Genomic DNA, 15890 nt, shown 5'->3' on the forward strand with positions numbered 1-15890 from the left:
AAATGGAGAGCTCTTCAAGGCGGGGTTTCTTAAGCCTCTTTTGAAGTGTGTAACCCTAGAGAAGGGGAAGGAAGTTCTCGAAGATTTGCACTCAGGGTTCTGCGCCTCCCATATAGGCGGCAGATCTCTAGCCGTCAGAGCCAGACGACATTATTTTTGGCCCACTTTAGAGGCAGACGCCAAGGAATTGGTGAGAAAATGTGACAAGTGCCAGAAATTTGGCAAGCTTATTCACCGTCCGGCTACTGATCTGACGGCCATCCACATCCCAATCCCGTTTACAAAATGGGGCATGGACATCTTGGGTCTTTACACGCCTGCACCAGGCGGAAAGCGCTACATCTTGGTGGCTGTGTATTACTTTACCAAGTGGGTAGAGGCTGAGGCGGTAAAAAATATCAGGACCTCAGACGTGATCTCCTTCATCTGGAAGAATATCATCACCCGGTATGGGGTTCCTATGTCTATGGTGTTTGATAATGGGCCTCAGTTTGAGACGCCTCAGCTCAAGACTTGGTTGGGAGATCAGGGGATCTCATGTTATTTTGCATCAGTTGGCCGACCCCAAGCAAACGGCCAAGTTGAAGCCTTCAACAAATTAATCTCAGACGGTATAAAGAAGAAAATTGAAAGAGCCGGTGGCTTATGGGCTGAAGAATTAATTCATGTCCTATGGGCCATCCGGACAACTGCAAAGGGGGGCAACCAGTGAAACCCCATTTCTCATGGTTTATGGTGCTGAAGCCGTCTTGCCCATTGAGCACTATGAGCCTACTCTCCGAGTCATGCTATATGATGAAGAGGCAAACTGGGAGGCAATGCGCCTAGCATTGGACTCACTTCCAGAAGCAGGGGCAATGCCGCCTTGCGTCATGAGATTTACCGTCTGAGAATGACAAGAGCCTACAACAAGAGAGTACACAGGCGTCCCTTGAAAGTGGACGACCTTGTGTTACGAAAAATGGAGGCAACCGGTAGGGCCAATGAGCTTGGAAAGCTAACTCCTAATTGGGAAGGCCCCTACCGGATTTGTGAAGAAGTAAGAGACGGCACTTACCGCCTGGAAACTCCAGACGGCAGGCGCCTGCCTAGAACTTGGAACGTAGATAATTTGAAAAGATACTACGTCTGAGATTTTGTAATAATTTTTTGTAAACAAGAAGTGTACATTAATGAGAAATGGCTTTTTGTTTTCATTTTTGAAGTTTTTTATACCCCGTCTGAAACACAGACGGATTACATGTTTATTTTTCAAAGTTTGATACTTGGAAATTGAATGAACGTCTGATTGACAAAGAGGCCAATGGCCAGATAATTAAGCTGAGCACAAAAACGCTCAGTGGCTACACAGCCGGTCTCAATCAAGACCAAAGGCCAATGGCCAGACGGCTGATTTTCCCATAAAACCGCCTGTCCCTACATGGACTAAGGCGTCCGGCGACACCCCTCCGGGTGCAATCGTCGCAGAGAGAAGCCAACATGCTTACTCTACGTACCAATGCAGGCGGCCACGATTGGACGGCTGAATCAGCCACTCATAGCCGTCTGCCTGAACAACTTAAGGAAATATTAAGGTTGGAGAACCGGATGTCAATTGACATCAGTCGGCTTCCTCTACCGGTTGCATTCCTTACTTAGCGTTTTTCGCATTAAAATTGTACACATCCTCGTTTGGGGCAAAAGAGTTGTACAATGGCTAAATGAACTTCACTTAGGCGGTCATAACCGTCTAGGTAGAAGCGGAAACGCTTGTAAATGTACGGCTGTGCACTTGGTTTGGGGCAATCACTATTGTGATTGATTGACTTGCAAACGTATCATGCTCTCTACAGCATCAGACGTTCCCAAGTCAATCAACCAACCCCGCTTGAAACCAAGCACACAGCCGTCCAGGGGCAAGGACAGCCGCATGCTTTTGATAAGTTAGGCAAAAAATTGAAAAATTAGAGTGCAAACACAGGCGCAGAAAATATCAAAACCGACTCAGTCGGTGCATTCATTAAATTTCCACCCAGCCAAACGGCTGTGGTGGATCAATTGTTATCCGGACCCCGTCCGGGAAAGAGAAATTGTTTGACAAACACGGCTCCTTAGCCGGTAAAGATACAAATATACTCGGCACACAGGCCGGAAAAGCAAGTTTGTTGGCATACTGCCGCAGAGAAAAAAAATAAAAAAAAGCAAAGACTTGGCTCACAGCCGCTGAAACTATTGCCTTGCAGACGGCCCCTCCTGGTCCTTCCCGCCTTCCTCGAGGATCTCAACCTCTGGAGCTTCAGCCTCAGCTTCGGCTTCAGGCTTAGGTTGCTCCGTCTCAGCCCAGACGAGGAAGGACTCCGGCTCAGGCAGACCCTTTTCTCTCAAGTAAATGACCTCGTCGGCATACTTGTGAGCCAAAGCCCAGACGCCATACTCCTTCCCAGGATACAAGGCTTCCCAGGCGATCCTCATCATGGCGTCATTGTCGGAGGCCATCTCAGCGACTAGGCAGTTTTGCTCCGCCTTAAGAGTTGCTCCGAAGTTCTCCTGAGCTTTAGCCGCCGCCTCCTCCATCTGGGCCACTTTGCTCTTCAGATCAGCATTTTCTGAAGAGGCGCTTTGGAGCGCTTGGAGGCTCTCCTGGGCCTTTTTGAGGTCCTCCCTAAGTTTAGGGAGGTCAGCCTCCGCCTTCTTCTGGGCCGCCTCTGCAGCCTCAGCCTTCTGGTTGGCTGCCTACAGCTGCGACTCCAGCTCTGAGATCCTGGCCGCCTGCGTCATTTGTGTTGCTTTAGTTTTAAGTTCATTAACTATAGACGTGTGTAAAGCAACGTCAGTGGCATTTGTGGCGGACTGATTGGCCCGTCTTACCTCATCCCGTTTGTGGGTGTAAGGACGCTTGAGCCCGTCTACCCGCAGCATGGCCTGCAAAAATAAACAAGGTCAGGAATACAGGCGGGGAAAGGGGCAGAAACAGTTATAAAAAAAAAAAAGAGAAAAGAGAAAAATGGCTAAGTAAGCTACCTCAGCCAGAAGGGTCAAGATACGTTCCAGATTGAACGTCTCAATCCCCGGGATAGCATCTTTATCCCGTTTGCCCACAGCCTCCAGCATTGCCCGCGTATGCTGCTGGACGTCTGGCCAGCGAGGCGATCGATCTGCACCACAATCAGCATCAGATTGAGTTACTAAAGCTGCGCCTATCTGGTTTCGACCGTCTGAGGATGACGTTTGTTGGGAGTGTGATTTTACTCGCAACGGCCATCCCAGCTCAGGCGGGGATTCAAAAGGATTCTTACCTGCAGAGCCGGCGTGGCGAGAGCCGCTCACAACCGTTGATTGCCCCCCGGTTGCAGGAAGACGGACCAAATCTAGGCCAAAGGGGCCTGACACTTGCTCGCTTCTCCCCCCAACTCTCATTTGCCTCCCAGACGAGACAACAGGGGTGGTCACGGAGGCGGCCTTCTTTGAGGACTTGCTAGTTTTGGAGACAGGGGTCTCCTCCCTAGCCCGTTTGAGATTTTTCTCAAACGTCTTGTCCACTATGCCTCCCTGAAAAAATAACAACTTAATGTCAGCAGACGAAGAGAGGTAACTTGGAAAGAAAACTCTTAAAAGGGTCAGACGGTTACCTTGGCCTTGAGCTCCCTCGCCTGCTCCTCCGCCAAGTCTCGGCGGATCTGTGCTGAGGACCACTTGGGGGTCTTCTCTTCTGGCAACATGTTTAATGCGTCTTCTGCAAGTTCAGACGGGAAAACAGTTAGAACATTATTAAGAAATATATTTCCGATACAAAAGTACTACATACGGAAGTAAGTCAGGCGCATACGTCTATCAAACATGTGCCCTAGCCCGCAGGCGGCTAGGAAGCACTCATCCCTGAACCAGGTGCTCTTGGGGATCCAATTCTTTGGAACCTTTATTGTTTCGCCGGTTGACAGAGTTGCGTCTGTGAGGCCGAAGAGATCAGCCTCAATTATTTTGTCGTAATCCTCATCCGGGATTCGAGGAAGACAACACTTCCAACCCATAAGGTCGGGCTTCTTATTATACTGACGGAGTTCGTAATTCTCCCGCTTGGTGGGAGCCGTGCACAGGTAGAACATGTGTTTCCAGCCGTCAAACTTGGACACCTTGTCCAAGGTCATCATATACTGAGGGAACGTGGTCAGAGTATACCACGCTCTGTATCCGCCTGGGTTGCGGCTAAGATAGTGCATTTTGGCAAATGCCTCCCAGCCGGGGTGAACCCCTTGAAATTCGCAGGCGGCAACATACCCCAATATGTTTGCCCAAGAATTGGGGGTAAGTTGCCAGACGCCGAGGCCATAGCCTCTCAAAATTGCCTTCATCGCCTGGTGAAGGGGGAAACGAAGGCCCGCCTTGAACGTAGCCTCGTAACAGCCAAAGTAGCCGTTTGCATTACGTTCAGTGTTTTCCCAAGAAATGGTGCCGTCTGGGGGAGGCACCCTTATTTTCCACCCGTCTCCCATAGGGTGAGCCTGCAAGAATTTGTCAAGACCTTTTTCCATAAGGTCAATATCTTTTGAGGAGACGTGGATCTTGTAGGGATCATCTTTCTCCTTCCACGTCTTCCTCTCTTCTTCCTCACTATCCTCAAACGGAGGAAGATCGTCGCTGCTCTCTGAGGAAGAGATGTTGAGACCACTTCCCGTCTCCTCCCCAGACAAGGATACGGAAGCTGAGGCGGCCTCCTCACCGCCTTGGTTGTGGATATCTTCCACGCTTTGGTCGCATTCCTCCAAAAAGGAATCTGGAGGAGTTGGGGGGCCACGCGGTGGAGATCTTTCTGGAGCCGTCTGGTGTCCAGAGCTAGACGTCTCCCTTTCATGCGTTTGGCCGCCTGAGGCATCACTTCTATAATCTGGGTCTTGTGCCGTCTGCATTGTCCGAGCCATTGTGTCCTGCACAGACGCACAAATGGTCGGAATCCAAGCATGAGGGTGGTCCCAACACCCTGAGACGGCACTACCAGTCCTAGACTCAGCCGTCCCTGGTGAACGGCTGGATTCTACCCTAGGTTGTGCCGTGTGTGTTAGTGATGAATCCATTTATTGCAAGGAATATATACAAACGGAAAAATATAAAAAGAGCTGAAAGAGTCAGAGACGGTACCTTTAGATTTGATATCTGAAGGTAGACGGGTCCGCCTGTGTTGATGCGACAATTCTTCGGAAAATACGCCTGACTCAGACGGATGACTTCTGTTCTCTCTTTCAAGAATTTCTCTAAGTTTACTCTGAAAATTTTTGTGAAGCGTAAATGAAAATATGAGGGTAAACGGCTATATAAAGAGGGTAAATGAGGGGTATTCCCGTAATTTACCCAGAAGTTGAAAAGTTAAAATTAGGCGGTAAAATTACCACCACTCAGAGAGTGACACGTGTCACAGATGCCACGTGGCGTGCCACGTCACACCTGTGAGGGGCAAATGTTTAGGGTAATTTTACCCCTCCACGTGGCCCAATCAGAGGGTGACACGTGTCAGCCCGGGGATGGTCCAAAATGGACCTATCCCTGTGTGACACGTGTCATCCCAGATATTTGGGAGAATGTCGGCCTTCAGGCCCAAATCCCGAGAAAGCCATAATACGGCGCAACCCATCTCTGATTAGGGTTATGTCACCTAATCAGGGGCACAAATCCCAATGACCCTATAAATAGGGAGATTCCCCTCTTTTGGAGGGCACGTTCTTTCATTTACTACAAACTGTCACTTTGATAAAGACAACTGAGCTAGAAAACCTAGCAGATCCCCACCTAAATTTCCGCACCTTTTTCTCTCCTTCAAGTTACTAACTTGAGCGTTGGAGGCGGAGCACCACCCAAACGGTGTCTCCGTGATTTTGCAGGTACAGAAGCCCTCCAGACCAGTCTTCGAATTGTAACTCTCCCAAGGGACAAAAATACCCAAAACAACAATGGCCAATTAATGCTAAAATAAACAAAAACCCCAATTCAATTAAACCCCCAAACCTTAGAAATCAAAATCCCCAAATAATTTTACACTCATGAACCCTAAAATGAATTCTAATTAAAACCCTTATTAGATTAATTAAGGTGAATTAAAACCTTTAAACAAACTCGGAGAGTTAATTGGGTAGCAAAAGTGAAAAAAGTGGGCTCCGATAATGTCTTAATTGGATGGAAAATGTTCATGGGTAGTGCTACCCAAATGTATTCAAACTTGTGGGTAGTTCTAAACAAATAAAAAAAAAATGGGTAGTTGTTCACAAATGACCCTATCTTTAGGGTAGTTCTACACAAAATTTCCAATAAAAATATGATGTATTAAAGATGAGGCATACACAATTATATTTGTTATGATTTATTGTTGTATTATTAAAAGATATAGGTAACAAAGTAATATCTATAAAGGGATAAATTTATTATAATAGATTTGAAATATATTAAGATAGCCATATTATACTTAAATTCTCAAGGATGATTTTAGCAACAAGGGGAAGAGGTGTTTGAGGGAAAAAACTACACCAAAGCCGGAATAGTTATGATGTCTGCGGTAACTACTTTAGTATTATTTACAGATTTATAATAATAATAAAAACTAGATTTAAGCCCGTGGCGATGCACGGTTTTTAAATATTTCATTTTGTATTTTTTTTTGTAATTTCTTAATATTTTTTGTATTTATTTTCTATTCTATTAATTTAACATTAATTTAAGGTAAAATATTGTGTTAATTTTTAAATTATTCTTATTTAAATTTTACTTATATAGAACTTGAATTTATAAATTGAAATACGTAGTAAATATTATCTCATTCATCGGATAGTTAGATAAAATCATTAAATCAAAATCTATTTTTTAATTTCTAATTATTTGTTAAAATAATATAAATACTAATGTAAAAGATAATATAAAAGATAATTTTTGTTTTTTTTTTCATAATTTAAATCTTAAATTACTATTTTTTGTTTTCAATTCTCAAATTTCATTTATTAATTTTATTTTAAATGGCGAATGAAAATTTAAATTCTAAATTAATATATAAATCTAATTTTTCATTGGTCGAAATATTATTTTTGCTTATGTGGCGTGCAATGCACGAATTTTTTTATACATTTTGTATATAAATATTTTTTTGGTGATCTCTTAATTTTTTTCTTGCATTTTAAGTTTTAAAATTTTGTATGAAGATATCATATCATCAGATATAATATAATTTTTTGTTTTTGGCTTCAAAAAAAAAATTATATATATATATAATTTTTAGTTTTTTTAAATAATTTAAATCCTAATATCTAAAGATAATTTTTAGTTTTTTAAATAATATAAATCTTGTTATCTAAAGATAATTTTTAGTTTTGTAACAAACAAAAATGATAAAATTTAGTGTTTATAAATAATTAAAATCCTAATAAATTACTATTCGTCATTTTTACCTACGTGGCAAAAATTTAAAATTTCATTCGTCACTTTTGTTGAGGTGGCGAGCGATTTTTTTAATTCTAAAATAAAATAGAAATCTAATTTTTCATTGGTAAAAAATATACCTTTTCTTACGTGGCGCTCCCAATGCTCTCGAAAAATGCCTACTTTATTTATATATATTAGATTATTATACATAGATTACTGATTCGAGTGTATATGAAGATTTAAATTTGAAACATTATATTTGCGATATATGCAATAATATTTTGGTGATGATTTTATATATTTTTTTGACAGGAAAATGGCATAAATTCTATTTAGTGTTTGACAAAAATATAGTGATCAAATAGGAAGGTTATATTTTAATAATATGGAACATGGTAAGTATATTTGATGAAGATTTGATGAATAAAAAAAAAAAAAAAAATAAAAAATAAAAAAGTGGTTTTGAAGGGAAAATACAGCACCAGGAAGTGACACGTGTCATTCTTGGTGTCTGTTTTAGTATTATGTTGTTGATTAAAAAGTATATAAGAGCTTACCACAGGTAAAAATACTGATGAAAGCACCTACAAAGATTCACAAAAGAGACCAGAAGAAAAAAGATGAATGAAAGAGAAAGAGAAAAACAGAGAAAAGTGAAGGCATACCTTCAAGAAAGCAGAAAAAATCTAGCAATGGATTGGAGGCTAGAAAAACCCTTTCAAGGGATAAACCCTAACCAGAAAACCCTCCCAAGGAAAAACCCTTCTCCCTCTTCCGTCTTCATTCTTTTCCCCAATTTTTTTTCTACTGAGTTAAGAAGAGCTCTAAAATGATTACCAAGAGGAATCAAGTAAAAAGTAAACATTGTAATCTATATATGCTTAATTTTTAAACTAAATATGCATTACTCTTGTAAAATTTGTGCACGTTTTTAATCTAAATTAGTTTTTAGGCCCGGACGATGCCCCGGATTATTACATGAAACTAATTGATCATAAATATACATTGTAATATATGATTTAATTTTTTTAAATGAATATGTGTTTTTTAAAAAATAATTAAATCATGTGGTTTATATATATATATATATATATATATATATATATATATATATATATATATATATATATATATATATATATATATATATATATATATATATATATATATATATATATATATATATATATATATACATATACATATGTATATGTATATATATGTACATATGTATATGTATATATATGTACATATGTATATGTATATATATGTACATATGTATATGTATATATATGTACATATGTATATATGTATATATATATATATATATATATATGTATATATACATATATATATATGTATATATATAATATGTATATATATATATATGTATATATATATATATACATATATATATATATATGTATATATATAATATGTATATATATATATATATATATATATATATATATATATATATATATATATATATATATATATATATATATGTATATATATGTATATATATATATATATATATATATATATATATATATATATATATATATGTATATGTACATATATATACATATATGTATATACATATATATATGTACATATATATATGTATATGTACATATATATACATATATGTATATGTACATATATATACATATATGTATATGTACATATATATACATATATGTATATACATATACATATATATATATATACATATATATATATATATATATATATATATATATATATATATATATATATATATATATATATATATATATATACATATATATATATACATATATATATACATATATATATATATATTTTTCATGTTAATAACATGTTTGATTATTAGCTTCGATGGCTAAATAGTCAATTTTTATGTAAGTGGTTTGGGGTTCGAATCCTCTCATCTTCATTTTTTTTTACATTTAGTGATGATGTGACATGTTGTGATCGATGTTGGGCAGGTGAGCGTGGTGTCATCAAGTGCTTGTGAATTGACGTGGCGTCATAAATTGTTAGTGAAGTGACATGGCGTAATTAGAAAGAGTCTACGTGGCGCATGGACGTTTTTATAAACGCCTTTTAATATATTAGTATAGATTGTGCATATTTATTGAGTTGAATATGCAAATTTTTTGTACTAAAGGTGCTATTATTTCAATTATATGAGCATATTGCTAGCTAATTAAACATTCTCCAAAAGACATCGTCGCCCGATTAATCCTTATTATTAGGCTTACAAGCTCTTCACGACCACTATTAATTTCTCATCTCTAAAATTATAAGTTTGAACTATGAATAAACTTTAGTGGTGGAGAGAGAGAGAGTTCATCACAATGAAGAGGAAAAACAATGAAAAAATGAAAAAATGAAAGTGAAACATGAATGTGCATAATTTTTTTGAGTTAAACGTGCATAATTTTTGAGTCAGATGTGCATAATCTTTAGGAGAGAAAATGTGAGATAAAAAAAATGTCTATGTTATAGAATAGAGATGTTGGGAAGAGAAGAAAAGGTTAAAGATATCACATAAAAAGTGGAAAATGAAATGTGCATAGTTTTCAAACTAATTGCACATATATTTTGTACTAAATGTGCATAGTTTTACAACAATGAAATTCGATCGTTGGACTAACATACATGGTCAAGATTCCTTCTTAGGCTCTGTTTGATTCACCTTAATTTTGCTGAACTGAAATTATTTTTGCTGAACTAAAATTATTTTTACTGATTTTCTATTATATTTATTCTTTAAGAAAACTGAATTATACTGAACTGAAATTATTTTTACTGAACTGAACTTATTTTTACTGAACTGAAATTACTTTTACTTAATATTATTTTTTTAAAGTGAAGAGAACAGGACCTTATTCTTCTCATTTTAACATCCTTCTTACTGGATCATAACCCTATATATATAATATAAAAGGGCCAAGTTAGCCCTAGCCTAGACAATTTTCGAGCCAGGTCAAACATTTCAGCTCTACTTTATCCCCTTCTTTGTTGATTGTTTTGCTTATTTTAAAAATATGTACATTATTTATTTTTTTAAGTCAATTTGGTTCAATTCATCCAGTTTCATTCACAATTTGGTTACGAAAGATAAGAGAGGATAGATAGGTAAAAAGATAGGGGTCTTGAAATTCTTTGGTTTATTTAAAGGTATGGGGATAATAAGGTAAAAATGGGAACAAATATTGTAGAGAGGAGAAAAATTAGTAAGCATATATAGTTGGTTTTTCTTATTAATCTAATCTAATTTTTATAAAAATTCTAATATGGTCATTCCTCATTTTTGACCATCACTATAATAAAATTTGATTGGCCAATTTTTCCTTTACTTAAATAGTTGGTCAAACCTTTTTTTTATTTTTTTTATTTTTATAATTCTTTTCCATTTTCGGTAATTATTTTTTGATTTTTGGAAATTATATTTTTTTATTTTCGAAAATATTATACTAAAATTACTTTTAAATAAAACCCTAAATAAGATTAAATAAAAAATCAAAAAAAAAAAATTTCCTCAATGTTCTTCGTTGTTTTTCATTGTTCTTAATCTATGAATGAATTTCACCTCTAATTAATGACCAGTTTCCTTTAGTGGTACTTGCGCAACAATGGACATAAAAAATATGGCCAGATCCAAATAGTATATTCGAAATTTTTGAGATTTTCAAATTCCGAGTTTTAGCGAACATGGGATTGGGTTTTTAATCCTTCAATAATTGTTTTTGATTGTACAATATCCATCCATTGATGCGAAATCGCCGATTTTATATAATCGAAATCAAAATTTTTAAGTTTTTCAAGAATGTGGGTTCGTTAGAAAATTCTAAGAAGAAACCGATACAATATTTTAAAAAATCTGTTTGATCTAAAAAAAATGAATATGTAAATTAAAATCGTGTTTGTGTATATGGATCATATTTTACCCAAGTACAGATAGGACATAACCTATATGAAACATCTCTATTAATTATTGGCCACGACCATACGTTCTTTGGACATTACCAAGTATTGTTTTCTAATTCATTAATATCCTATTGTATTCTTAATTGATAGTGAATATGACTTTGGTCTTCACTAGATAAGGTTTGATATCAATGGTAACTTATATATCTACTATAGTGTATTAATTCTATAAGCATATACTTCAATATAACTAATTAAAACAGTAAAACACCCACTAATTATAGGTAGTTTAAGTCCTAATATCTATAATAAGCCATTTTCCTATGATAACAATTTTTTTGTAACTAGGGCAGCTAACGCGCGCGATGCGCGCATCATAGCTAGCCATATCTTGAAGGTTTTTTTGGTTTGGCTTTTAAATCAGAAATTTAGTAAAATTAACAATAGGAGAAATTTTCCTTAAAAAAAGGAAAAAAAAAAAGAAAATAAGAGAAAATATATAAACAACTATATTTAGGTGGTATAAAATATAAATGTTCAAGACAACTAACATAAATGAAATCATAAAAGTACATAAATATTTTAGAGGGTATAATTGTCTAAACACTATTCATTAAAAATAGCATGTACATATTAATGAGGGTATATATGTAAATACACATTTTAAAGGGTATAATTGACATTACACTATTCATTAGAGTAGTTTTCTATTTTTTATAAGGTAGGGATATCAATTATACATACAATGCATAAGGGTAATACCCAAAGCAAGTTTATACCAACACCCTTTTTCTTAATTGTTTGATTACATTCATTTTCCTTACATTTTAAAATTTCGGCCTAACCAAAAGTCCAAAGACGTGTATCAACACAGTTACAATGTGTAAATTACGTAAATATCAAAACACTATTCCTTTGTCTGCTAGTAAATTATATTTTGGGTGACAACTTTTGTATTATGTATACATATAACCCCTCAAAAAAAAAAGTATACATATAATCATAGCAACTATTCAAAAATACAATACAAGTTAATAATGGCATGTGATAAATTCCCGATTAATATACAAAAATCTTTGCCTTTAGTATAAGATTAAGATTAGCTGTTGATTGCTTAATTTTACGAACACATAGCACATTCAATGTTTCATCCATACCTTTATTTGTAAACAAAATATTTCATATGAATTTAACTGACTTAATTGATTTTTTTAAAAAGAAATTTAAAGAATTTAATTGATTTGCTTTATGATTGATTTTTTTAACAAAAAAAGAAATGAATTTGATTGAATTTTTTAAAAGGAAGGAAAATAATTGAGTTGTGAGGATAGTTGCGCCTAAGTGGAAGGAGGGTCCTCTACATTTCTCTGATTAGTTTGATGTGTTTACTGTTTAGGCGTTTCTGAGCTCATAATTAATTTTTCTTTCAAAAAAAAAAAAAAAAAAAGGAAGGAAAATAATTCATATGAGTTTTATCATTTTTGTTAGAATATATGATATAATTATCTTATATTCTGTTTTATACTTTTATGTACATATCTCTAATTTAGTTAAGAGTATATTTTGTGTATATCCTTCCCTTGTATAATGCCTTAATTGTAGGCTAGCGAGCTTTTGACTTGTAATCTGTATATATGGGTTACACAAAGTCTTATATGTGGCTAGCCATACCGTGTGGCCAATTATTATAGGGGTTACTTCGTTAGTGTAATATGGATTTCTTGGTTAGCGTTACAAGGGTTACTTGGTCAGTGTTATAGGGGTTACTCTGATAATGTTACAGGGGTTACTTTGTCAATATTATAGAGGTTACTTTGTTGTTTATATAAGTGGTCACACGGTGTGACCAGCCACACACAAGACGTGCTGTGTGTGTTAAGCATGCTAATGAGAAGGTCATCCAATTCTGAGATGGGAATATTTTGCTCCTTATTCTCATTCAATTGTAAAAATATATACAAAGTATAAGCTTGACCCTAGGCTACAAAGTAGGAATCAATCTTCATAAAATACGTTACATGTAACAGAAGCTTTAAACTAGGAAAATAATTGTAAAGCTAATTATCTACTTTGACAAAAATACTCGGTATATACATTAACTTCAACAATAATTAATACTCCCTCCGTTTCAATTTGTTAGTCCCATATACTATTTTGGGCGTTTCAAAAAGATCTACCCATATTGAATGTATTCCAATTTTAACTTAATTTTTATTTTCTATTTTATACATATTAAATTTTGATTGGTTATATTCATTAAATGTGAATTGATGACATGACTCTATGTAAAGAAATTATTCCCTTCAATTATGCAATTATGTTTGACAGTTTCCTAAAAAAATCAAAAAAATTTAAAGAAGGCAAAACTATTTATGAATTGTTTTGACTTTAATGTTAGATTCCAAATATTTCTCTTTTCTTATTTTATGTGATAGATTCCATATGGAACTATCATATTGAAACGGAGGGAAAATTATAGTTGTTTAATCTTTAAGTATTGAGATATAATTTTCTATTACTAACAAAATTGTGGGTTTTTAATCAATAGGTACTAACATATAGTATAATTAATAATTACCAATAATATTACAATACATATACTTCCTTTGTTCTTTTTTACTTGACCTGTTTCTTTTATCACGCTTGCCAATGCAAAACTTTAACGATCAATAACTTGAATTCCCCATAAGTAAAAATTATAAAATTTATATATTATGATATTATTTATTAAGACGAATTCAAAAAGATCCCACATGAATATGTTTTTTCTTATATATTATTCACAAAAGACGGTCAAAGGAGGGGTGATGAATAATGTAAAAGTCAAAGCGGGTCAAGTAAAAAAGAACGGAGGAAGTATAACATATTAGAATTTGAATCGAATTTCAATATTGTTGGTTTATGACACAAATGGTATAGTAGTAGGATATTACCAGTTTAAAATTGCAAAGTCAAAAAAATACAATTTAGCAATGTCAATTTATTATTTAGAAAGTATAAAAACATAATATACACAGCAATTTTTTTTTCTTTTTCCCGAAAACATATACACGGCAATTAGACATGCATAATTGGTACAAATCCAATTAGATTTTAATCACATCATCTAAATAGCATTCGAAGTACATTTCAATATAATAATTAGTAATGTCCAAATAAACGTATGGTCGTAGCCAATAATTAATGTAGATGTTTCATACATGTAATGTCCAATATGTATCTGGGTTATTTACATAGTTACATATACACAAACAGTGTTTTTTCGGATCAAATAGGTTTCGCAAAAAAATTTTATCGTTTTCTTCTCATAATTTCTTGTCGAACCCAGATTTTTGAAAAACTTAAAATTTAGATTTCGATTACATAAAGACGACAATTTCGCATCAATTGATGGATTTTGTATAGTAAAAACAAATTATTCAAGGATTAAAAACCAATTTCATTTGCGCTAAAACACGAAATTTGAAAAACTTAAAAATATGGAATAAACAATTCGGATCTGGCTATATATATTTGATGCCCATTGATGCACAAGTACCTCTAAAGTACAAAGATCATTAATTGGAGGTTAAATTCATTCGTAGATGAAGAATATTGAAGAAGTTTGAAGAACAAGAACAACGAAGAACAATAAATAACGATTTTTTTTTTTAATTTGATTTTATTTTTGGATTTGATTAAAAGATGATTTTAGTAAAATAATTTCAAAATATAAAAAATAGAATTTCGAAAAATCAAAATATAATTTTCTGAAAATAGAAAAGAAATAAAAATAGAAAAATAAGAAAACAAGTTTGACCAACTTTTTAAGGAAAGGAAAAAATGGCCAATCAAATTTTATTATAGTGGTGGTCAAAATGAGGAATGACCATAGTAAAATTCCCCTAATTTTAACCCATAGACAACATATTTTTTTTATCCTTTTATCAGGCCTATTATTTCTTTATCCTTATCCCACCTTATCTTCTTTGTCCATATCTCTTATATATGAAATTTCTTGTCGATTTAATTGATACTCCTGTAAGTTATAGCTCATTCACTACAAATAAAGAAAAAATAGTTGAGTATGTGGATATAATCAAATAAGCAAAAGCTGCATCATTTCATAATACTCAGTTTTTTACCATACCTGCTAATTGAGAATCATCTACATCTTTGTTTTCTTTTCTATGTATTACAATCTAAAAGACTCATTATTCCTTGACAAACAATAATACTAATAACACCTGCTATTTGCAGTAAAAAAAAAAAAATCATGTAAATGCTAGATAGATCCTGCACTGTATACTGTACTAGTAGCTACTTGCTTCTTATACTCTCCTTTATACACTTATGACTTCCTGTTAAACATTTTAGCCAATCCATCTGGTAGCATTATAACAGTATGAATTCGTCTAGAGACATCATGGAATTCAGCTATAAAATTGAAGTATTATCACCCGATTAAGGTTCCAACAAGTGAAAGAGATCACCCAAGAAAGCCTTAAGACCTACTGAAATTTTTATCTTGGATTGGAATTTCCTTGAGTGTTGCCATCTTGGGAAGCATCAGATTTCTCCTTGTCCCCTAGTAT

The sequence above is a fragment of the Chenopodium album genome, chromosome 27 (assembly GCF_948465745.1).
Source record: "Chenopodium album chromosome 27, dcCheAlbu1.1, whole genome shotgun sequence".
Classification (NCBI taxonomy): domain Eukaryota; kingdom Viridiplantae; phylum Streptophyta; class Magnoliopsida; order Caryophyllales; family Amaranthaceae; genus Chenopodium; species Chenopodium album.